Genomic DNA, 25699 nt, shown 5'->3' with positions numbered 1-25699 from the left:
TCTCATACATGAAGCCTTCCTGATCTCATACTTGAAGCCATCTTGATCTCATAAGTGAAGCCTTCCTGATTGTTAGATGAAGTCTTCCTGATCTCATAAGTGAAGCCTGCCTGATCTCATACCTGAAGCCTTCTTGATTTCACATACAAAGCCTTTTTTGATCCCATACATGAAGCCTTCCAGATCTCTTACATGAAGCCTTCCAGATCTCTTACATGAAGCCTCCCTGATCTCATACCTAAAGCCTTCCTGATCTCATACATGAAGCCTTCTTGATCTCATAAGTGAAGCCTTCCTGATTGTGTAGATGAAGCCTTCCAGATCTCATAAGTGAAGCCTTTCTGATCTTATACCTGAAGTCTTTCTGATCTCTTACATGAAGCCTCCCTTATCTCATGCTTGAAGCCTTCCTAATCTCGTAGGTGAATCCTTCCTGAACTTATACCTGAAGCCCTCCTCATCTCATATATGAAGCCTTTCTGATCTCATACCTGAAGCCTTCCTGATCTTGTACATGATGCATTCCTGATTTCACACATGAAGCCTTTCTGATGGCATACACGAAGCCATCATGAAACAAAGAAGAGAGAACATTTTTGACTATACCTTTCCTGGCCAGACCATAATACTTGGCCAGAATTCATAAGGACATTATTCAGCACGCAACGGCATGACGTAGGACGTGCCGTGCTCCTGCTCCCTCCCCCTCCCCGTCTCATGGGTCGCGGCGCCCGAATGCGAACGCTGAGTTCCTGAGTACCCGCTGCCTGCTATCGGATGACCTGTGGCGAGACCTGTAGCGAGACCTGATGGTCGGCCGTGCGTTCCGGAGTTGCCGTCGATGCAGGGGAATGAGACTGCCTCCTCCTCTATAGCTCCTGTGGGATCGCCTGGGCACCGTTCCACCGCTCCAGTAGGGGTCTACGGCTAAAGCTGCTGCTGATGACTGCTGAATGAAATGTAACAGGACATAAGAAGAGGCAAAGTTCCGGTCTAACTTACTCAGAAGTAGCTTGGTGTGGTCTTCACTATTCCCCGAAGTTTGTCTTCTGGCAAATGAAAAAAACAAGCTACCGGGTTTCTTTTTTCCCTTTCTGTATGAGCTGGTGCGCTGGTGCGCTGACTACATGTAAAACTGGTCAAACCGGTCAGAGAGAGGAAAAGTGGATTTCCCGAGGACGCTCCGCTACTTTAATGATATAAAGGTTATATGAGGTCTGGCTATCGTGGGATTCCGCTTGTACGATCCAGGGAGCTGAGTACCGAGGGGGAAGAGTGAAGGGGAGAAGAAATGAAGGAAGGGGAAGGGGAAAAAAATAAAATAAAACCTGGCTGAGATTATTCCCTGTGGATGAACGCACCACTCCCTTGATGCAGCCGATTAGCTGAACTCTAGTATATACTCCTTTTCTTCTCCTTTTTTATTTCGGTCACTGGACATATAAGTTTGTAACCAGAGGAATTGACCCCGCTTCCAAGTCGCGCTCTCCGGCATTGGCTGATCGGATGAACTGATGAGCATACCCTCGTGCCAGAGACATACATATAACTGGATGAAGGAATGAGGGTGTTGGTTGCCCGCTGGACGAACCCGGGACTTAGTATATATATCAATAGATCAAATTCGGATGAGATTATGTGACTGCCCCCTTCTGTAGTAACTGATATCTAATCATTAGTCAATTGCTATGTATTGATACATTTACATAACCTTTTTTTTTACTGTTCACCCTTTCTAGTCCCTCTCTTGTAATTGTTTATTTATTTCTTGGTCTTTTGTGGTCGGGGGGCTTAAATTCATGCCTCCAAAGGGTGTAAACCGAAGATCCGCTGGCACGGCTGGTTCCTCCTCGCCAGGGGGTGGGAAGGGCAGTACTACTACAACTAGCCTGGAGAAATATCTCAGATTCCCACCCAAAATTAAGAGCTCCTTGCGAGGGAATAAGGAAATACAAAAGGATAGTAGTGAGACGGCTGTCCCTGAGGAACACGGGAAGATGGGGGTGGGTAGTGGAGAGGGGATGGAGGAAAGAATCAACCTGGTAGACAACAGGTTGTTAGAAATCCTGGGCGCAGTGAAAAAAACTAACCATAGCCTGGAGGATTTGACAACTAAGATTGCCTCGGTACAGGTTGATCTTTCCTTCATAAAGGAGGATATGAATAAAGTGAGGGAGAAGGTGAAGGAGTTACAGATATCATCTGGAAGTATGAAAACTGATATAGAGGGTTTAAAGAAAAGAGTGGAAGGAATGGAAGAGGAAAAGAAGACTCTTTTAGAGAGAGTTACAATAATGGAAGATACGTCCAGGAGATCAAATATTAGAATAGGCGGATTCCCTGAGGGAGCGGAAGGTGAGGATACAGCAGGGTTTATCCAACAGTGGCTGCAGGATAGCTTTAAAGATAAGGGTCTAACTGATTTGTTCTCAGTGGAAAGAGCCCATAGAATACCTGGGAGAACCCCTATAAAAGGGGCCCCCACGAGGGCAATCCTAGCAAAAATACAAAATGCCAAAGACAGGGATATAATAATGAGAACGAAAAGAATGTTGCAGGCAATTGAGTTCAATGGAAATAATATAGCGATTTACCCTGATTACTCAAGAGCTACTCAGACTAAGAGGCGTGAGTTTAAAGAAGTGAAGAAGAGATTAGCCGATGCCCAGATACAATATTCCCTGCTGTATCCCACTAAGCTACGTATAATATATCGTGAACAGGTTAGGTTTTTTGGTTCCCCGGAGGAGGCGGTGGAGTGGCTGGACGCAAAAGGAATAGGAACATGAAAGGTGCCAGACTGACTCACGGGGGGGGGGGGGTGGGGGGGCGGGAAGGGGTCGTGTGTAAGAGGTGGGGGAAATTTTCGATTTCCGCCGACCAGATAGTGGGGAAGGGGGGGGGGGAAGGAGGGATGAGGGGGCGGAGAGGGATTAGGGTGGGAATGGTTGTCCTGGGAGATCTAAGAGGGTCTAATGTGAAGAAAAAGTTAGTGACCAACCTAAATGAGTAGTATGAGTAGTATTATGACATGGAATGTAAGGGGCCTAGGAGATAGGGTCAAAAGGGTAATGGTCTTCGATACTGTCTCTAAACATCTTCCGGCGATTGTAGGACTAATGGAGACACATAGTATAAAAGATAAAATAAATCTGTTAAAGAAAAAATGGGCCCGGTATCAATACCATTCATGTTTCTCTACATACTCATCTGGAGTTAGTGTATATGTTCACCATAAAGTAGATTTCCGTCCAATTGATGATAAAATAGATGATAGGGGTAGATATGTATTTCTGCACTGTCAATGGAACGGTATTGTATGTATTCTGGCTTTTGTGTATATTCCTCCCCCATTTTCCCTAACGATTATCCATAGATTAGTGGAGTATGCAGATTCAAGAGGTAAATGCCCCATAGTAATTATGGGAGATTTAAATAATGTTATGAATGATGAGTTAGACAGATACTCTGTGATCCCAAAGGTTAAACAGATGACAGGGCGACAATCAGTGCTGTGGAAAATATCGCAGGAACTATCCTTAATAGACGTTTGGAGATATCTTTACGATGATAAGCCAGGGTTCTCATGTTTTAGCCGGGGAAATAAAATAATGTCCAGGATAGATTTGGCAAGCTCAGAATTGGTACATAAAATAGCCAGCATGAAGTACGAAGTGAATAGTATCTCGGATCATTCCCCTGTGTGTCTGCGGTTTAAAACAAACTTAAAACGAACAACTTGTGAGTTTCGTCTGAATCCTCATTGGCTGAATTTAATCAAGGAGGAAGATGACATTAGAGGGAATATAGAGGAATTCTGGAAATATAATTTAGGATCAGCAGGCTCAGGATACGTCTGGGACGCCTTCAAGGCATTTCTACGCGGTATCATAGGCGTGCGCAGCCTATTGCATTAGGGTGTGCACCCTAAAGCACAAACAAACGCTGCGTGCGTGCGTGTGTGTGTGTGTGTGTGTGTGTGTGTGTATATATATATATATATATATATATACAGTCATGTGAAAAAATTAGGACACCCTTTGAAAGCATGTGGTTTTTTGTAACATTTTTAATAAAAGGTTATTTCATCTCCGTTTCAACAATACAGAGAGATTAAAGTAATCCGACTAAACAAAGAAAACTGAAGAAAAGTCTTTTCAAGATCTTCTGTAAATGTCATTCTACAAAAATGCCTATTCTAACTGAGGAAAAAGATAGGACACCCTCACATGTATTCCCTCTTAAATTGGCTCAGATCTCACACAGGTATATCACACCAGGTGCACATAATTAGTAGATCGTTACTCTGCATGTTGAATGAGGCTTGCCCTATTTAAACCTCAGACATTTAGTTTGGTGTGCTCCTGACTGTTGAAGTGAGAGTGGGCACCATGGTGAGAGCAAAAGAGCTGTCAGAGGACTTCAGAAAAAAGATTGTAGCAGCCTATGAGTCTGGGAAGGGATTTAAAAAGATCTCAAAAGATTTTGAAATCAGCCATTCCACTGTCCGGAAGATAGTCTACAAGTGGAGGGCTTTCAAAACAACTGCCAACATGCCCAGGACTGGTCGCCCCAGCAAGTTCACCCCAAGAGCAGACCGCAAGATGCTAAAAGAGGTCTCCAAAAACCCTAAAGTGTCATCTCGAGAACTACAGCAGGCTCTGGCTACTGTTGATGTAGAAGTACATGCCTCTACAATCAGAAAGACTGTACAAGTTTAACTTGCATGGGAGGTGTGCAAGGAGGAAACCTTTGCTTTCCAAGAGAAACATCGAGGCCAGACTGAAATTTGCCAGAGATAAAGTTGACAAAGACCAGGACTTCTGGAATAATGTTCTTTGGACAGATGAGTCCAAAATTGAATTATTTGGACACAACAGCAGAGGACATGTTTGGCGTAAACCAAACACAGCATTCCAAGAAAAGAACCTCATACCAACTGTGAAGCATGGAGGTGGAAGTGTCATGGTTTGGGGCTGCTTTGCTGCAGCAGGACCTGGTCAGCTCACCATCATAGAATCCACGATGAATTCTACTGTGTATCAGAAGGTGCTTGAAGAACATGTGAGACCATCAGTTAGAAAATTAAAGCTGAAGCGGAACTGGACCATGCAACATGACAATGACCCAAAACATACTAGTAAATCAACCAAAGATTGGCTGAAAAAGAAGAAATGGAGAGTCCTGGAATGGCCAAGTCAAAGTCCAGATTTGAATCCCATTGAGATGCTGTGGGGTGACTTGAAAAGGGCTGTACGTGCAAGAAACCCCTCAAACATCTCACAGCTGAAAAAGTTCTGCATTGAGGAGTGGGGTAAAATTTCCTCAGACCGATGTCGAAGACTGGTAGATGGCTACAAGAACCGTCTCACTGCAGTTATTTCAGCCAAAGGAGGTAACACTCGCTATTAGGGGCAAGGGTGTCCTATCTTTTTCCTCAGTTAGAATAGGCATTTTTGTAGAATGACATTTACAGAAGATCTTGAAAAGACTTTTCTTCAGTTTTCTTTGTTTAGTCGGATTACTTTAATCTCTCTGTATTGTTGAAACGGAGATGAAATAACCTTTTATTAAAAATGTTACAAAAAACCACATGCTTTCAACGGGTGTCCTAATTTTTTCACATGACTGTATATATATATACATATATACACACACACACACACAAATACACTAAGGGGTATCAGGGTATATTATTATACAGGGGTAATATAACTAAGGGCTATCAGAGTAAATTATACAGGAGTAATATAACTGAGGAGGGCTATCAGGGACATTATACAGGGGTAATATAACTTATATTATATAAGTTATATTACCCCCTAATCATGTCGCCTGAGATAGCCCTTAGTTTTACCCCCTGTATAATTTACCCTGTTCCTTCAGTTATATTACCCCCTGTAATTTACCCTGATACCCCTCAGTTATACGGTATCATATAACTGAGGGGTATCAGGGTACATTATACAGAGGCGTAATTGAGGAGGGGTAGCAAGCAGCAGGGAACATACAGGGCAGAGTTCCAGTGGCGTAGCGTGGGTTGCCAGCACCCGGGGCAAGCCAAGTATTGCCCCCCCCCAGCCTGTGAACACGCCCCTTTTTACAAATAATGCAGTACATGTCACCTACAGTCCTATGAAACACCACAGATAACAAAGTGATAACTGAGTACAGATAATGTAGCAGATGTCACCTGCAGTCCTATGTAATACCACAGATAACACAGTGGTAACTCTGTGAGTACAGATAATGTAGCAGATGTCACCTGCAGTCCTATGTAATACCACAGATAACACAGTGGTAACTCTGTGAGTACAGATAATGTAGTAGATGGGTGTGAGGCCCCAGAATTCAGAACACGTACAGTGTGACCTGAAGTCGGGGGGCAGGCTTCGGCAGTGTGGGCCAAATCCTATAGCCACCCCCCCCTAAACAGATATGTGGATGGGCATTACATATAATGGTACACACTATACAGTAGAGTACAGCAGCACATACCTGTTACATCCAGTGACATCTCCTGTCATGTAGACCTTCCTCAACGTCTTCATTCGGACATAAGACCGCCATGATACCTTCTTTCAGCCGCGACTCTGCAGAGTTTCACAGAAAAATGTTTAGATTTCTCACTTTACTATCATCCTCAGATAACAGACCTCCCCTCCACCCGTAGTGCCCAGAAGTATAATGCCCTCTGTGTAATTATAATATATACTGGCCCCTCTGTGTTATTATTATTCTTAAAGGGAACCTGTCACCATGATTTAGCGCATAGAGCTGGGGACATGGCTGCTAGATGGCCACTAGCACATCTGCAATACCCAGTCCCCAGAGCTCTCTGCGCTTTTATTGTGTTAAAGAACAGTTTTGATCCATATGCAAATGACCGGATATGAGTCCTGTATCCGGAGATGAGTCAAGCGGAAAGGAGCCCCGCACCGCCCCGCGTCCTCCGAATCTCCTCCTTGCTGGCTGACATCACAGAGCTGGAGCGCCGAAATCGCGTGATGTGCGAGCTAGCGCATGCGCAGTGTCGGCATCATGTTCATTCCCTGTACTGGCATCAGCACAGGGAACGAACTACGCATGCGCTAGCTCGCGCATCGCGAGATTTCGGCGCTCCAGCTCTGTGACGTCAGCCAGCAAGGAGGAGATTCGGAGGACGCGGGGCGGTGCGGGGCTCCTTTCCGCTTGACTCATCTCCGGATACAGGACTCATATCCGGTCATTTGCATATGGATCAAAACTGTTCTTTAACACAATAAAAGCGCAGAGAGCTCTGGGGACTGGGTATTGCGGATGTGCTAGTGGCCATCTAGCAGCCCATGTCACCAGCTCTATGCGCAAAATCCTGGTGACAGGTTCCCTTTAATATTATAATGGCCCCCTCTGTATTAGGCTCCATTCACACGTCCGCAAAATGTGTCTGCATCCATTCCGCAATTGTGTGGAATGGGTGTGGGCCCATGCATTCTCTATGGGGACGGAATGGATGCGGAAAGCACACAGTGTGCTCTTCGCATCCGCATTTCCGGAGCGGCCTGCCGAACTTCCGGTCCGTGGCTCTGGAAAAAAATAGAACATGTGCTATTCTTGTCCGCAGCTGTGGACACAAATAGGCTGTTCTATGGGGGTGCCGGCCGGGTGTATAGCGGATCCGCAAAACACTACGGACGTGTGAATGGACCAGAATAGTAATAATTATGGCGCTCTTCAGCCCCTCCAGCATACAGTCCCATGTAAAATACATCACTCCTTGCCTTCAGCCCCTCCAACATACAGTCCCATGTAAATAATATCACCCTTCCTCTCTTCGCTGCCTGCCTTGAGCTCCTTCAGCATACAGTCCCATGTAAAATACATCACGCCCCGCCTTCAGCCCCTCCAAAATACAGTCCCATGTAAAATACAAACCTCCCCCGGCCTTCAGCCCTTCCAGCATACAGTCCCCATGTAAAATAATATCACCCCTCCTGCCTTCAGCCCCTCCAGCATACAGTCCCATGTAAAATACATCACTCTCTCTGCCTTTAGCCTCTCCAGCATACAGTCCCCTTGTAAATAATATCACTTCACCCCCCTCTCTTCAGACCCCTCTAACAGTCTCCAGTGTACAATGATTATTCCTCCTCCCTTCAGCCCCTGCAAAAAGCCCCCCAAGTCCATATAACAGTCACTCTTCTCCTCCACAGACTTACCTATGGCTTCTGCTCCTCTCTCCAATATCCGGCATATCTTGAGGCCCCGCCCCCTGTATGACGAGACTCCGCCTCTTTCCCGACATCATACCTCCCTAGAGCAAATCCATTCTAGCGCTCTACTGTCTCATAGGCTTCAGACCACTAGTGAAGGATCGCATCAGGAGTTGGCAGATGGCAGTGCAGCACGAGGTGATGATTAGGGTGTGCCCAGGCACACCCGGCACACCCCGTGCGCACGCCTATGCGCGGTATCTTGATAAGTAAAATTAAGGGTCTGAAAAGGGGGTTTGCAGAACAGGAGAGAAAGTTGACAGATAGGATAAAAGAGATAGAAGCAGAATTTAGGATTAAGAGGGCCCCTGAATTGATAGGCCAGCTGGATCAGGCTAAAAGTACATTGAGGAATTATCTGAGCGATAAGGCACATCAAAAAGTTTTTTTTGAGGGGGAACGATACTTTAGAGAATCTGGAAAGTCGGGAAAACTGCTGTCCACACTTATACAGAATCAAAGGGGGGGTAATAGGATTGACAGTGTTGAGGGGAGAGCTGGGGGGTTGGTGTCCAGCCAGGGAGAGATAGAGCGTGAATTTATGGAATATTATGGGGGCCTCTACTCCTCGGAGGGGGGGGGGGGGGGTGCCTGAAGAAATTAGAATCTTCATGGAGGGAGTTCCGATCCCCAGACTCTCGGAGGAGGAGAGGGACTGGCTGAATGGCCCTATAGAAGTTGAGGAACTACGAGATACACTAAAAACCATTCAGGGGAACACCAGTCCTGGGCTGAATGGCCTACCCTTTGAGATATATAGAAGGTATGGAGAGGTCATTCTACCAGTGTTAGTACAGGTTTTAAATGAATCAATGGATAGCGGCGAACTCCCGTCTTCTCTCTCTGAGGCCGTAATAAGCTTGTTAGTTAAAAAGGGGAAGGATGAGAGAAAGGTGGAGTCGTATCGCCCCATCTCTCTCCTCAACACCGACTTCAAAATATGCGCTAAGCTGCTTGCAAATCGCTTAAGAAAAGTTATTGAGAAATTAATACATCCAGACCAAACTGGGTTTGTACCCAAACGTCAGGCGCGGACGAATATTAGACGGACATTGTTGAATATGCAGGTGGTTGGGGAGGGTGCCCACTCCATCCTGTCTTTGGACGCTGAAAAGGCGTTTGACAGGGTGGAATGGGCATACCTCTGGAGAACTATGCATGAGTTTAATTTAGGGGAGAAATTTATTAAATGGGTACAGCTTTTATATAACAACTCGAAAGTTAGGGTTAGGATTAATGGAGAAATATCAGAGGCAATACCTCTGCAGAGGGGAACCCGTCAGGGGTGCCCACTCTCCCCACTATTGTTCGCTATATTTGTTGAGCCACTGGCTTGTAAGATCCGAGCAGATGAAAAAATAAGGGGATTTGGGGGAGACGGCGCACTGGATAAGATATGCCTATATGCTGACGACATTTTGTTTTTTGTGGATGGAGGAATACCAATGGTACAGCATCTGATGGGGGTAGTTAACCAGTTTGGCCATGTCTCCGGCTTTAAGGTGAACTGGACAAAGTCGGTGCTGCTCCCAATTGGTCAGGAATTTGGGCCGGAGGAGATTAACATTAAAGTCTTGAAACCTACGGAATCGTTTGAATATCTAGGAATAAAAGTTAGTTCAAGGATACAGGAGTATTTAGAACTTAATATTGACCCTTTATTAAAAAGGGTTAGGGAAAAAACAAGTGTCTGGCAAAAGCTGCTGATCCGACAAGCGGACCGAATAGCAATAATAAAGATGGTTCTATTGCCACAGATTTTGTATGTTATCTCCTCGTGCCCAATTTGGATAGGGGACTATTTTTTCAATGCATTAGAAGGCGCGATGAACGATCTTATCTGGGGAAGGAAAAGGGTCAGGCTGAAACAAAAATACCTATGGCTGGGTGAGGAAGATGGAGGACTGTCCATCCCATGCTTTAGGGGCTATTACTTTGCATCTCAGCTCCAGTGGTTAATGATGGAAGATGATAGATTGCGCCGCTTCCTGGAAGGGGAGTTTGGTGCTCTCCAATATAATATTATTAGTACATTGGAAGCAGGAATGATAAAAATTAAGGGGAGGCAATGTCCAATTAGTAAGATGGTGCACTTAGTTTGGGTTAACATTAAAAAATTATTAGGAATAAAGCAAACATTAAAGGTTTCACCCATTTGGGGAAATATTAATCTAAAAGAATTTTTGAAGTTTGAGGATTATTTGTTTTGGGAAAAAAAGGGTATTAGATTTGTGCCCCAGATAGTACTGGAAGGAAAGTTGAAGACACTAGAGGAAATGGGCTTAAGTATAGATAAAGATTATTTCACATGGTTTAGATATAGTAGATTGAAACACGCTTTTGATAAAACGAAGAATAAAGAATACATCACTACAAAGCACTCAGAATTTGTTGATTTTTGCTATCAGGGAATAGGGAGTAAAAGTCTCAATTTCACAGATTTATAAAAGGATAAAGAAGGGTCTGGGAGGGGTGATAAAATTTAATAGTGAAAAGAAATGGGCACAAGAGGTGGCACCCTTAATTTTGGACTGGAGAAATATATATAAAAATGTTAAAAGGAGCACAATCTCCAGCAGCTTCCGATTGACGCAGTTTTTTATCCTTCATCGGACCTATGTTACCCCAAGGGTTATGAGCAAGATGTATAAGACTGAAGATGCAAGGTGTTGGAAGTGTGGAGAGGACAGGGCCGATTTTGTCCATCTGATCTGGCTGTGCCCGACAGTACAGGGGTACTGGTCTCAAGTTTTCCAGCACCTCGAGAGAGAAACAAGGAAATCGGCCCCTTTTGAGATTAGTATAGCAGTCTTGGGAGACACCAGAAGAATTGGGGGCGACAGAGAAAGTGAAAGAAAATGGGAAAAGGGTTTGATGTTGGCACGGGTTGTCTTGGCCAGAGGATGGGGAGCGGACAGCCCACCAAACGTGGTAGACTGGAAAAATTTATGTGCTCAGGTGACAAGTTACGAGAAAGCCAGGCAGGTGAAGCCATTGAAAAAATAAGGAGTAAAAAGGATGGAACTACAAGGTTTTTGAAGAGGGGTTACTGAAAGAAAAGGCCATTAGGATACTCCCAGGACAACCAAAAAAGGGCGGAGGGGAGGGTGGAGGGGGGGGAGGGGTTTTTTGGGGAGGGGAGGGGGGGGGGGGGAAAGTCACCTCTGTTTTTGAGGTTTTCCTAAAAGTTTAAAATGAAGGGGACAAATTGTTAGGATATGACTCTGTAGGTTATAATGGTATACATCTGTACTGTTAAGATATCCTTTTGTAATTTTTGAGGATGTATGTATGTAACTTTGTAAATGGCTAACTCTTATTTATGTCCTTTTTTGATGAGAAGAAGAAAATGATAAATAAACATTGAAAAAAAAAAAAAAAAAAGGACATTATTCAGAATTCTGCTGCCAGTAATTTTTTCCACTTTTTAGGTCTTTTTGTAGAACATATTAAAAATACTTCCCAGATATCTTAAGGATTCCAGCCAAAGAAGGAACTTCACGGCATCCTTTTGGATGATTGTCTTCTGCTGGATGAAGCTTTCTTGGATTTAAACATACAACATAACTTTTAAAATGGATGGAGACATCTTAATGAGGATCCTAAAATACCCCAAACCCTTTCCTCACTGACAATCTGCCCTTTATTAAGAATACTAATCATTGTACCTACCGTAAGAGTTACCACCTGTTCATGGGGCCTCGGAGGTCTCCTATAATATAGTCCTCCATGGGATTGAGTTCTGGGCACAGCTCGACACCACTACTTGGGGCATAAAGATCCTTTTAATTCTAGAACTGAAATGGGGTTTCAGATGTTAGAGCTCCGCATTCAGAGCCCAGAGTCATCACTTCCACATATTTGGTCTGTGTTTTTCCTGACAAATAGTCGCTGAATATACTCTGCAGTCAGGTGAAAAGAGTTAGAAAAAGCTGCACAAAATATTGTACCTTCATCCAGATATTGCCAGAAAAGGTCATCAACATGAGATTGGTGGCAACACCACTAGTCAGCTGTTTGAGGAAGCTGTGGCACCTGCTGGAGCTCTGGTGGTCTCTGTGGCCTCCTCGCAGCTCACCAAGCACAGCGCCATCCATTATATAGTGGTTGTGCTTGGTATTGCAGATCAGTCTTTTCATGTGAATGGGATGGAGCAGTTATGGTTACAGAGTTGCAGTGTCGATAGCGAGCAGGTAAACAGGAGAATACAGCGCTCACACAAACGCCTTCGCCGCTACAAACCGCCGATCGGTGGGGGTGCTGGGAGTCGGACCCCCGCCGATCTGATATTGATGACCTATCTTAAGGACAGTCCACCAATTTCAAAATACCAGAGAACCCCTTTAAGCTAATCTATAGATTGTTTTCTGTAACACTTTGTAACATTTGGTAATGGTCCATCCATGATCATTTCCACTACTTTACCGCCATCTAGTGGTCATGATTGATTACTGTCTATTCATTGGAAAACGTTTGACAGTATTTTATTCTGTTTTTGAGCCCCTCCCGCTTCCCTAGTCACAAAAAACGGTCATATGTGCAGATAAACAAGTTCTAATGAAATACACGCAGTGGCGTGCCCAGGGGAAGGGGGGTCCGCCCGGGTGCCGGCTCTCAGGGGGGTGCCAGAAGCAATGAACGCTTCCATCAATACAGAAGGAAGCATTCATTGCTGGAGCGCTGACACCCACATACTGCAGTGGGGCACGGGAGTGCATAGTTCCCTGCCCCGCCGCCGATCACCGCCATAGGCCTCAGGCCTAGTAGACCTGAGGCCTATGCAGTAATGAAATCCCGGCGCAGGCGTGCGTGATGACATCATAGCGCGCGCCTGTGCTGGTGTTCTGTCAGAAAACCTTAACTCGTCAGATTCTGTTACCCCACTTGACTTCCAGGGGTTGTGTCGGGGGTGTGCTCCTCCGCGCAAGTTCAGTATCACGACACGGCGCCTACGCTCAAGGGCAGTACCAGGGCATGGGTAGGTTAAAATTACAGTGAGCGTTGACTCATGGACGCGCGCACGCACACTAAGCGTGCGCTCTAAGGGGTAAGGACATCTGAAGGTCTTTTGTCTTGTTAAATCTCCTTACCTTCACACTGCGCACGCTCAGATTGTAAAATCTCCTCACCCTCACAACACAGCGCGCTTCAGATTCATTGCTGGCTAAATCCGCGTGTGCACAGTATGAGTGTCACGGATGGTGTTGCAGAAAGCTGGAACTTATAAATAAACATCCGACTGGCTTGACCCCAAACTAAGGAGCATATGGGTGAGCCCTAAAAAAACTAGAGCTCTCCCTGACTGCTATGCCCATGCAAAGGTCTTTATGGTAGACGATTGCATGCCCACATACCTAATACTATGTGACACCTGAAAACCCTATAATAGTGAGGGGACACGACCACCGACTCCCTGCACTTAATATGGACCGAGTCAGGGTCACCAGTAATCAAGCCAGCAAGGAAACACAAATAAAGGAAACAGACTTATCTGAGGAATAAGCAGAAGCAGCCTCCAGCAGTGAACACAATCCAGGAAGAAGTATAAACCGCAAAGTGAGGCAGTATGGGAGGGAATATAAAGGGAGACAATTAGTGTAAATAGGTGACAGCTGGGAGAAGTAAAGGAGATGACAAAGTGAAACCAAAACAAAGAACTTCATGCAGGTAGAGAAGAACATCTAACAGACCTTCTCACAGAAGTGGCCGTGACAGTACCCCTCCCTCTACGGGTGGACTCCGGACACTCAGAGCCCACCTTCTCAGAATGAGACCTATGGAAAGCCCTGATAAGACGAGTGGCCTTAATGACCGTCACTGGGACCCACATCCTTTCCTCGGACCATAACCCTCCCAATGAACGAGGTACTGGAGAGAACCGTGGATAATGCGAGAAACCACAATCCTAGAGACCTGAAATTCAAGATTACCATCAACAACAATCGGAGGAGGAGGCAAAGAGGAGGGTACAGTGAGTTGGACATAAGGTTTTAATAGGGACCTGTGAAAAGTATTATGGATCTTCCAAGTCTGAGGAAGATCAAGATGGAAGGCAACGGGATTAATGACGGACAAGATCTTGTAACGCCTAATAAACTTAGGACCCAACTTCCAGGAGGGAACCTTCAGTTTGATATTCTTAGTAGACAACCACACCAGATCACCCACATTCAGGTCCGGACCAGGCACACGTCTCTTATCTGCCACACGCTTATATCTCTCACTCATCCTCTTCAGATTATCCTGAATCTTTTGCCAAATAAGTGACAAAGACGAGGAGAATCTCTCCTCATCAGTTAAACCAGAAGACACCTCTCCAGAGAATGTCCCAAACTGCGGATGAAACCCATAGATACCAAAAAATTGTGACTTATCAGAGGACTCCTGACGACGGTTATTTAAAGCAAACTCAGCAAGGGACAAAAAAGAACACCAATCCTCCTGATTCTCCGCCACAAAACAGCGCAGATATGTCTCCAGATTCTGATTGACGCGCTCTGTCTGGCCATTCGACTGCGGGTGGAAAGCAGAAGAGAATGACAACCGAACCCCCAAGCGAGAACAGAAAGCCTTCCAGAATCTGGAAACAAACTGCGTGCACCTATCAGAGACTATGTCTGAAGGAATACCGTGCAATTTGACAATGTGATCAATAAATGCCTGCGCCAGCGTCTTAGCATTGGGCAAACCAGGAAAAGGGATAAAATGCACCATTTTGCTAAAACGGTCCACCACCACCAGAATCACAGTCTTCCCTGAGGAACGAGGCAGATCCGTAATGAAGTCCATGGACCGATGTGTCCAAGGAAGGAATGGGTAAGGGAAGGAGAGGACCTGATGGCCGTGAATGAGGGACTTTGGCACGAGCGCAAGTCTCGCATGCTGCCACAAAACCCTAAACCGACTTACAAAACGCAGGCCACCAGAATCTACGAGCGATGAGATACACTGTGGCTCTTGCCCCCGGGTGCCCAGCAAGGACCGTATCGTGGTGTTCCTTAAAAATCTTGCGTCTTAAAGCGAGAGGCACAAACAACCTCCCAGGAGGACAAAGATCAGGAGCCTCTGACTGGGCTGCCTGCACCTCTGCCTCCAATTCAGAAAAAAGAGCAGAGACTACCACACCTTCAGCCAAAATGGGACCCGGGTCTTCAAAATTCCCACCTCCAGGAAAACAACGTGACATGGCATCTGCCTTCACATTCTTAACTCCAGGGCGGAACGTGACAACAAAATTAAACCTTGAAAAGAACAAAGACCATCTGGCCTGTCTCGGGTTCAGACGCTTGGCTGACTCCAAGTAGGCCAGATTTTTATGGTCAGTAAACACGGTAATAGGGTGTCTGGCTCCCTCTAGCCAATGGCGCCATTCCTCAAAAGCCAACTTGATGGCCAACAATTCCCTATCTCCCACATCGTAATTTCTCTCTGCGGAGGAGAGTTTTCTTCGAGAAAAAGGCACACGGTCGCCAATTGGCAGGAGAGGAACCCTGAGACAAGACCGCCCCCACACCCACCTCAGAAGCATCAACCTCAACTATGAAGGGTAGGGAAATATCAGGTTGTAGCAAGATGGGAGCGGAAGCAAAACTCTCCTTGATATTAGAAAAGGCCTTACGCGCCTCTACCGACCAGGAAGAAAAATCTACCCCCTTTCTGGTCATATCAGTGAGTGGTTTAACAATAGAGGAATAATTCAAAATAAACTTCCTGTAATAATTGGCAAAGCCCAAAAAACGCATCAGCACCTTCTGATTCTCAGGAAGCTCCCACTCAAGCACAGCGCGGACCTTCTCGGGGTCCATGCGAAAACCAGAAGCGGAGAGAAGAAACGCCAGAAATTGAATTTCTGGAACCGCAAACACACATTTTTCCAGTTTTGCGTATAATTTATTCTCCCGCAGGATGAGCAAGACCTGACGTAAGTGTTCCTTATGAGTTTTGAAATCAGGAGAAAAAATCTAAATGTCATCCAAATACACTAATACAAATTTTCCCATTAAATGATAAAAAATGCTGTTCACGAAATGCTGGAAAACGGCTGGGGCATTCATCAAACCAAAAGGCATAACCAAATTCTCAAAATGGCCCTCAGGGGTATTGAAGGCCATCTTCCATTCGTCTCTTTCTCTGACCCTGACCAGGTTGTATGCCCCTCTTAGATCTAATTTGGAAAAGACTTTAGCCCCAACAATCTGGTTAAATAGGTCCGGGATCAGAGGAAGCGGATAAGGGTCACGAATTGTGATACTGTTCAGCTCCCTGAAATCCAGACAAGGTCTTAAAGAACCATCTTTTTTCTTAACAAAGAAAAAACCAGCGGCAACAGGTGACTTCGAGGGTCGTATGTGTCCTTTTCTCAGACTCTCCGAGATATAAGCACGCATAGCGACCCTTTCAGGTTGGGAAAGATTGTATAAACGAGATTTAGGCAGCTTGGCGCCTGGGATGAGATTAATAGGGCAATCGTACTCCCTGTGCGGGGGCAAATCCTGAACTCCACTCTCAGAGAAGACATCTGAAAATTCAGAGAGAAAAGGTGGTACAGTCTTAGTAGAAACCTCAGAAACAGATGTCGTGAGGCAATTCTCTCTGCAAAAGTCACTCCAACCATTTATTTGCCTCGCTTGCCAATCAATGGTGGGGTTATGTTTAGTGAGCCAGGGTAGCCCCAACACTAGAGGAGTAGGCAATCCGCTAAGGACGAAACATGACACATCCTCAACATGAGCATCACTCACAATTAAACGGATATTGTGAACTATGCCCTTTAATGATTTCTGAGAAAGTGGAGCGGAACCAATAGCAAAAACAGGAATATCCTTTCCCAAAGTGCACACCTGGAAACCGTGAGTTATCGCAAAATGATTATCAATGAGATTGACAGCTGCTCCACTATCTACAAAAATCTCACAAAAAATGTTCTTGCTCTCTAGCGCCACCCTGGCAGGCAGGACAAAACGGGAACTACAAGCAAACGGAAAACCTTCAATTTCCGCCTCAACCCTGCCAATAGTAACAGATGGAACATTTTTAAAAGATTTTTTCCTTTTTGTTTCTTTATTATTCCCAGAAAACTGCCTGAATCTCCTAGAGGGACAAACATTTGCCAAATGATTTATACCTCCACAACAAAAATAAACCTTCCCATGTGGGCTGAATCTTCTATTGTCAGAGGCAATCAACCCCAGCTGCATGGGCTCCTGCTCAGAAGGGGCTGACAGCGACTGAGACCCCTGCACACAGAAAGCTGCTCTGTCCTGGGACTGAGTATGACAGGAAGGAGAGATCTCTCCTCTCTCTCCAAGACGCCTCTCAATACGAATGGCCTGAGACATAGCAGAGTCCAAGGAGGTAGGCCTCTCATGAAAGGCAAATGCATCTTTCAAACCCTCTGAAAGACCATGGCAAAATTGACTTCGGAGTGCAGCATCATTCCAACCAGTATCAGCTGCCCATCTCCGAAATTCTGAGCAGTATATCTCTGCGGATTGTTTACCCTGGCATAACAGACGTAGTCTAGACTCAGCCAAAGCAACACGATCCGGATCATCATATATCTGACCCAGGGCTAAAAATAATTCATCCACTGAACGGAGGGGCTCGTGCGTTACCCCTGAGCAGCGATATAATGATCCCCACCCTCCGTTCCTCATCACCAGAGGAATGGGGAAGAAGGCGAAAATGGAGTTTGCAAGCCTCTCTAAAACGCACAAAATTCTCACTACCCCCGGAGAACATATCCGGGAGCGAGATCTTAGGCTCAGAACAAACTCCATGAGCGTAAGCTGAACCGGTCACTAGAAACTCAGAAAGAGTCTTACGGAGATCAGCTACCTCCAATGAAAGACCCTGGAAGCGTTCAGTCAAAAGTGAAACCGGATCCATGCTCATGATCCATGAGACGGTTTTGGTGGTTTATAATGTCACGGAAGGTGTACAGGAAACAAGACAATGCAAAAATGAATATATGACTCACTGGATCCAAAACTAAGGAACAAAAGGGAGACCCCTGCATAAGACCTGGCTCTCTCCCTGTCTGCTCAGCCTATGCAAACACCCCAATGGTGGATGATCGCATATCCACGAACCTCGACTATATAACACCTGAACACCCTACAATAGTGAGGGGACATGACCACCGGCTCCCTACTCTAGACACGGAGGGAGTCAGGGCCACCTGGGATCCAGCAAACATAAAATCACAAATGAATGTAACACTTATCTTGTAGCAGACTGGGAAATGTATCAGCATGCATGCGCACGCACACACTCCAGGAAGATGTATAAACCACACACTAATGCATTATGGGGAGGAATTTAAAGGGATGCAATCAGTCCAACTACAAGACAGCTGAGAGAGGCTAACGAGATGAGGAACTAGACACCAAAACAAAGAAGCTCAAGGAGGAGGTTCTGAAAGGCATCTGTCAGAGCTTCTCAGATGTCTGGTTGTGACAACAGTATCGTGGTGCTCCTTAAAAACCTTGTGTCGTAAAGCGAGAGGCACAAACAACCTCCCAGGGGGACAAAGATCAGGAGCCTCTGCCTGGGCTGCCTGAACCTCTGCCTCCAAATCAGGATAAAGAACAGAGACTACCACCCCTTCACAGGGCCGTCTTTACCAAGGGGCAAAAGGGGCAGCTGCCCTGGGCCCAGTTGCTCCTGGGGGGCCCAAGGCAGCTGCCTCTTGAGCCCTGCTAGCTAATGCCCCGGGTGTCAAGCTGTCTGTGTACTTTAACGTTGTGATCTAGGACCTTAGATGACATCATCACCATGTGACCAGTAACCTAGCAATTACTGGTCACATGGCTATGAGGTCATCACAGGTCCTAGCAGGAGTGTTGCAGAAGTTAACTGTGGAGCTTTTTTGTGTGAAGATTACATCAGAAAAGGGTGACAGGGTGTCACGACCATGGTCCTGGTCGTGACTTCTTGGGAGCCGCATGCATTTGCCCGCGGTCTGGCATTGTTGTCAACCACAGGTGAGGGCTAGTATCTTGCCTCACATGTGGTTGCCGCTGGCAACTTGTGGTTGTTGGGCAGTGGAGCAGCCTGAGCTGGTTGCTGGGCGGCTCGCTGTCCATGCATGCGGTTGTCTTTGGCAAAGTGTGTTTATGTGTGCACTTTCCTTGTCTGGTGTGCACGGGGTTTATTGTGTGTATTCCCCTTTTAGTTGCTGTCTTCCCTTCCCTGGTGTGAGAAGGGTTAATTCCCTTCCTAGTGTGTGAGCACTGGGTGTGTCTGCGTGGGTGTGGCTACATGGCTATTTAACCTCAGTTGAGACCTGAGTTCTGAGGGGTACTCCAGCCTTGTAGTAAGCTGGAGGCACTCTCCTGGTCCCATATACCATCTGCCAGTGAGGGCCACCCTTGTGGTCATAAATTGTGTTACTATATGTTTATGTGATGTTAAGTTTATGTGTATGTGGTGTCTGTTATTATTGCAGCTATGGTTATGGGTCCCTGTGTGTTATGTGTGTTGTGTCCTTTTATGTTTGTGTGTGGACAGCCAGCACTTGTGTCCAGGGATCCAGTCAGTGTGTCTGTGGCAGGTAGAGGTGGAAGTCTTTCACTCTCCTGCCATATCCATAGTCTGTTTATGTTTATCTCCCATTGCAGCTCGGCCAGTTTAGACTCCTGTTTCTCCGCATCCAGGAGGAACAGGTGGTCTACCCAGCTCCTAGTTCAGGGATCGGCGGAGGGTGAGTAGGGATCCGAGGTTCCTGAGCATGGGCCCTCCTACCTTCAAGGTCGGCTCATGCAGCTAGGAGTTAGGGTCGGATTAGGGATGCGTTAGGAGGTGACCTGCTCCCTAATTCTGTCGTCCTGGCCAAGCAGCCACTAACATCACGTGGCATCGCACGGCTGAGGGTTTTCCCCATCCTCAGCTGTGACAGTATGACCACAAAGGCTCCTCACGTGGCGTTTCCCTTGAAAGAGGGTGCAGCATGTACCGCCATCTGCGGATAGGGTGCATGCGCGTTCTCCGGAGGGAGAGCGTTATGGGGGTTTCGCCGCTGATGGTCCGGTGAGTGGCTTTTCCCCGCCATTTCTTCACCGTTGCCTGTTTTGGTGTCCCCTTATTTTTTTTTTATTCCCTCACTGTGGTTCGTTTGGTGTGTGGTTGTACACCTTCGAAAGAGGGTGCAGCATGCAGTGCCATCTGCTTTTGGCCTGCATGCGCGTTCTCCTGAGGGAGAGCGTTTTGGCGGCGCGGTTGGTGGCATATTCCCCGCCACCTTACCTTCCGTGTCCGTGTTGGTGATCCCTCGTCCCTCACCATGTTCCTATCTCTGGTCGTCTGCTGGCAGCATTCCGTTAGTGGTCTGGCTGTGTGCTGGTTAGGGGTGTCTGCTGGCAGCGACTGGAGTGGGGACGTGAGTGGAGAGTGGATGCAGGGTCAGTGCGGTCTCCCCGGGCTGTTTCTTTGCTGGTCTCCGGTTCCTGTGTGTTGTTCCAGAGCCTGGCAGTCGGCTCCTGGTCCCTGTGTGTTGCCCCAGGGGCGGCAGCAGTCCTGGGGAGACGCGCATATTAGGACACTGATTCCCCTTCTCCTATCCCCTTGTTTTGTCCCGCACCAGTTTCCTTTTTTTTTTGGTGGGGGGGCTTTGAGGGGTGGGAGTGTCACGGCCATGGTCATGGTCGTGACTCCTTGGGACCCGCATGCATTTGCCCGCGGTCTGGTATTGTTGTCAACCACAGGTGAGGGCTAGTATCTTGCCTCACGTGTGGTTGCCGCTGGCAACTTGTGGTTGTTGGGCAGTGGAGCAGCCTGAGCTGTTTGCTGGGCGGCTCGCTGTCCATGCATGCGGTTGTCTTTGGCAACGTGTGTTTATGTGTGCACTTTCCTTGTCTGGTGTGCACGGGGTTTATTGTGTGTATTCCCTTTTAGTTGCTGTCTTCCCTTCCCTGGTGTGTGAAGGGTTAATTCCCTTCCTAGTGTGTGAGCACTGGGTGTGTCTGTGTGGGTGTGGCTACATGGCTATTTAACCTCAGTTGAGACTTGAGTCTCAAGGTCGGCTCATGCAGCTAGGAGTTAGGGTCGGATTAGGGATGCGTTAGGAGGTGACCTGCTCCCTAATTCTGTCGTCCTGGCCGAGCAGCCACTAACATCACGTGGCATCGCACGGCTGAGGGTTTTCCCCATCCTCAGCTGTGACACAGGGGCTGTTATGTTAATATACTGTAAACTACTGTATAGTGGGGTGCTGTATATTATGTGGGGGGCTGTATACTGTGTGGTGGACTGTATACAGTGTGGTGGGCTGCATACTGTGTGGGGCTGTATACTGTGTGGGGCTGTATATTGTGGGGGGGGTTGTATACTGTGTGGGCTGTATACTGTGTGGAGGCCTGTATACTGTGGGGGTCCTTATACTGTGTGGTGGGCTGTATACTGTGTGGTGGGCTGTATACTGTGGGGGGCCTTATACTGTGTGGAGGTCTGTATACTGTGTGTGGGGGGCTGTATACTGTGTGTGGGCCTGCATACTGTGTGGGGGGGGGGGCTGTATACTGTGTGTGGGGGGGGGCTGTATACTGTGTGTGGGGGGCTGTATACTGTGTGGGGGGCTATATACTGTGTGGGGGCCTGCATACTGTGGGGGCCTGTATACTGTGGGGGCTGTATATTGTGGAGTGCTTTACTGCTTTACTGTATACTGTGGGGGTCTGTATACTGTGGGTGCGGTATAGTGTGGGGGGCCTGCATACTGTGTGGGGGGGCAGTATACTGTGTGGGGGGGGCTGTATACTGTGTGGGGGGGCTGTATACTGTGTGGGGGCCTGCATACTGTGGGGGCCTGTATACTGTGGGGGCTGTATATTGTGGAGTGCTTTACTGCTGTACTGTATACTGTGGGGGTCTGTATACTGTGGGTGCGGTATAGTGTGGAGTGCTATACTGCTGTACTGTATAGTGTGGGGGGCTGTATCGTGTATAGTTTGGGGTGCGGTATACAGTGAGGTGTTGTATACTGTGTGGTGCTGTATACTGTGGGGTGCTATACTGCTCTACTATATACTGTGGGGTACTGTATAGTGTGGGGTGCTATACTGCATACTGTGGGGTGCTGGGGTGCACTGTAACACTAGGGTGAGCCGAGCCCTGGTCTCCTTCCTGCAGAGCGGTGCCCACTTCCAGCCTGAGCCCAGCTGCCCAGAGCACTGATCCTGAGCCGCCGGAGTCTTCAGAACTGGAAGTATTTACAGTCATTCACTGGACTCTACCGGATGTGTGGATTTTGTGTGTGTTGTGGTGGAGGCGTGATTGCTGCTAAGGTGTGGGAAGGTGGGATCCAGGGGCCCAAGTAAATTTTTGCCCAGGGTCCAATCAATATTAAAGACGGCTCTGCCCATGTGAAGATCCAGCAAGAAGAGCTCAGATCCCTCTGCTCCATCGCTGGTGTCACCTCCTCATACATGTCTTGTGTCCTCACCAGTCTGATATATATATATACACTGACCAGCAAAATTTTACACCTTTTAATAACGTCTTAGAAGCGTATAACTTACAGAAAAGACCCCGCTCCTAGGAGCTTATATTCTATAGAGAGAACTTCCACCCGCATCCCCCCCCCCCCCGCTCCTAGGAGCTTACAATCTATAGAAAGTAATCTTAATGTCTCTATTGGCTTTTTGTTGTGTTGATGCCAATGTCTTGCGGTGATGGCGATGTCTTGAGGTGATGACGATGTCTTGCGGTGATGACGATGTCTTGTGATGATGACGATGTCTTGCGATGATGACGATGTCTTGCGGTGATGGCGATGTCTTGCGGGGATGGCGATGTCTTGCGATGATGGCGATGTCTTGCGGTGATGGCGATGTCTTGCGGTGATGGCGATGTCTTGCGGTGATGGCGATGTCTTGCGGTGATGGCGATGTCTTGCAGTGATGGCGATGTCTTGCGGTGATGACGATGTCTTGCGGTGATGGCGATGTCTTGCGGTGATGGCGATGTCTTGCGGTGATGATGATGTCTTGCGATGATGGCGATGTCTTGCGGTGATGGCGATGTCTTGCGGTGATGGCGATGTCTTGCGGTGATGGCGATGTCTTGCGGTGATGGCGATGTCTTGCGGTGATGGCGATGTCCTGCGGTGACGGCGATGTCTTGCGGTGATGTCTTATGACGATGCCTTAAAAAAAATAAACAAATAAATAGAGAAAGAAACCCCTTATTTGCTGCCATCCTGTGCCCCCCCCGCCTTAGTATTGAGATCTGGTTCGGATAGGGCGGTGTGTAACGCCAATATTCTTCTCTCCCTGTGACGTATAGGAAAGCCGTGTGATTTCTGTCCTGTGTTCTCTGCACCCACCAGGTCTGAACAAAGGCTAAGTGTTTGTTTTCTATGCAGCGCCTCCGCAGGAAACATGAGGAATTACATCTACTGAAATCAAAGCCTGCGGCTGCATTATACCCCACCGCCCCCGTATTCCCCTATAGAGCGTACAGATCATACTGCAGATAACATGCTGGTTATATATCTATCATACAGATCACACTGCTACACATATCATCCTTATTACACATACCGGACATGTGGAGGATTCAGCCTTATTCTTTGTGGCTGAAATGAAAGAAGACATCACATGTATCATGACCGCGTCCATACATCCATATACGTATCACATACACAGAGCTGGAGATGGACCTCAAGGCTTACAATCTAGTCTGACATCATTCATACATACCCTGCTCGAGGAGCCTGCAATCTGCATAGACTTGTGACCAGGATGATTAAGCTTTACTTGCGATTACTTTCCTTTTTTTTTTTCTTTTTTTTTTTTTATTACTTGGATTACTTGCGATGTCCTGGGATATATGGGGAAAAAGGAGATAAAAACGTTATGATGACCATGATTGGGTAGAGCAGGAGGACATCACATGTATCACGACAAGTATGTACAGATGATGATAGACATGCGCCCTCACATACACATAAATGTCTCGTCTAGGCTGCTCCCCTGGACCACGCAGATAGCCTTCCTCCCCACAAATGAGCAGCCTCAGCCAAGGGAGCTCCTTTTATACCTCTGTGATGTCATAATGGGGGTGATGCTCTGATCTGATTGGCCGATGCAATGCTGTGATCTGATTGGCCGATGCAATGCTGTGATCTGATTGGCCGATGTAATGCTGTGATCTGATGCTAATATTAAACCCTGGGAATTCCCTGCCGTACAGTAAAGGAGTTGTCCCCTAGTGATAAATCCAATGTGCAGTTTGATGATAGCTGTATAGTGTCCATGCAGACCTGTTCTAGGCCACGCCCCTTCTTACTATGATCCCGTTTCCTCCTCTGCTGTTTTCCTCCAACAACACCCCATCCTAGATCAGTTTGAACAGCGTAGGGTTCACCCTTTCCTCCTGTGATTACCTTTCGTGGTACCAAGGCTTCGGGACAATCGTAACCTATCAACAGTCCAACACCAAACTCCTTCCGCGGGGACATTCCTGAGATATGACAGGTAGGTGCTCCCAGTCATCTTTTGATGTAGCACTTGTCATCTCGTCGCTATATTATCTTGAGGGGCAGTGGTGACACGCTGCCATAAGAGGGTATTCCATGATATAATAGCCGTTAGCTATTACCCAGATACATGATATACCTATATGTATCATAGGGTCTTGCGACTATGGTCTCATGGATGCCAGCTGGCCAGCCACGTATTACCCCTTTTATCATTGTCTCCTAAGTATGGCCATTGGTGTATGTCATACATCGTATTTACAGTGTTCATTTTAGGACATGGTCAGATATCATAGTCAAGTATCAAAATAATGCCAATGTAACACTTGACTCTGACACCTGACTCTGACACCTGACTCTGACACCTGACTCTGACACCTGACTCTGACACCTGACTCTGACACCTGACTCTGACACCTGACTCTGACACCTGACACCTGACTCTGACACCTGACTCTGACACCTGACCCTGACACCTGACCCTGACACCTGACCCTGACACCTGACCCTGACACCTGACCCTGACACCTGACACCTGACTCACAATGGAAGCGCTCATCTCCCTGTGCCCAGCCGCCGCCGCCATCATTCACAGCTGATTCTGTGCCTGGGTCTGAGAAAGGCTTGTACCCGGGCACAGGATTGCAAACTCGGACTGTCCGGGTCATTCCCGTACGGGTGGCAACTCTATTCTCTAATGCTCCATAACACCCTGTGCTCTGCACACCCCCCCCCCCCTATTGACTGACAGGGCTAGACAGCAGGCTGACATCACAGCACCACGGGGATACCGCACATGCAACCGTCAGCGCTGACCGCGGCAGTGCAAGGGTTAATGAGCCGGCATCAGGGTTTTCACCGATGCCGGTGCATACAGCAGGGGTCCAACTATTAGTGCCTGCCGGACCCCTGCAGCTGATCGGGAGGGAGTAGCTCCTGTGCCGCCCGATCAGAGCGCTGTACCTGTATG

This window comes from Bufo gargarizans, chromosome 3 (genome assembly GCF_014858855.1).
Source record: "Bufo gargarizans isolate SCDJY-AF-19 chromosome 3, ASM1485885v1, whole genome shotgun sequence".
Taxonomy (NCBI): Eukaryota; Metazoa; Chordata; class Amphibia; order Anura; family Bufonidae; genus Bufo; species Bufo gargarizans.
The sequence above is the reverse complement of the archived record's forward strand: the minus strand, read 5'-3'. Positions refer to the sequence as shown.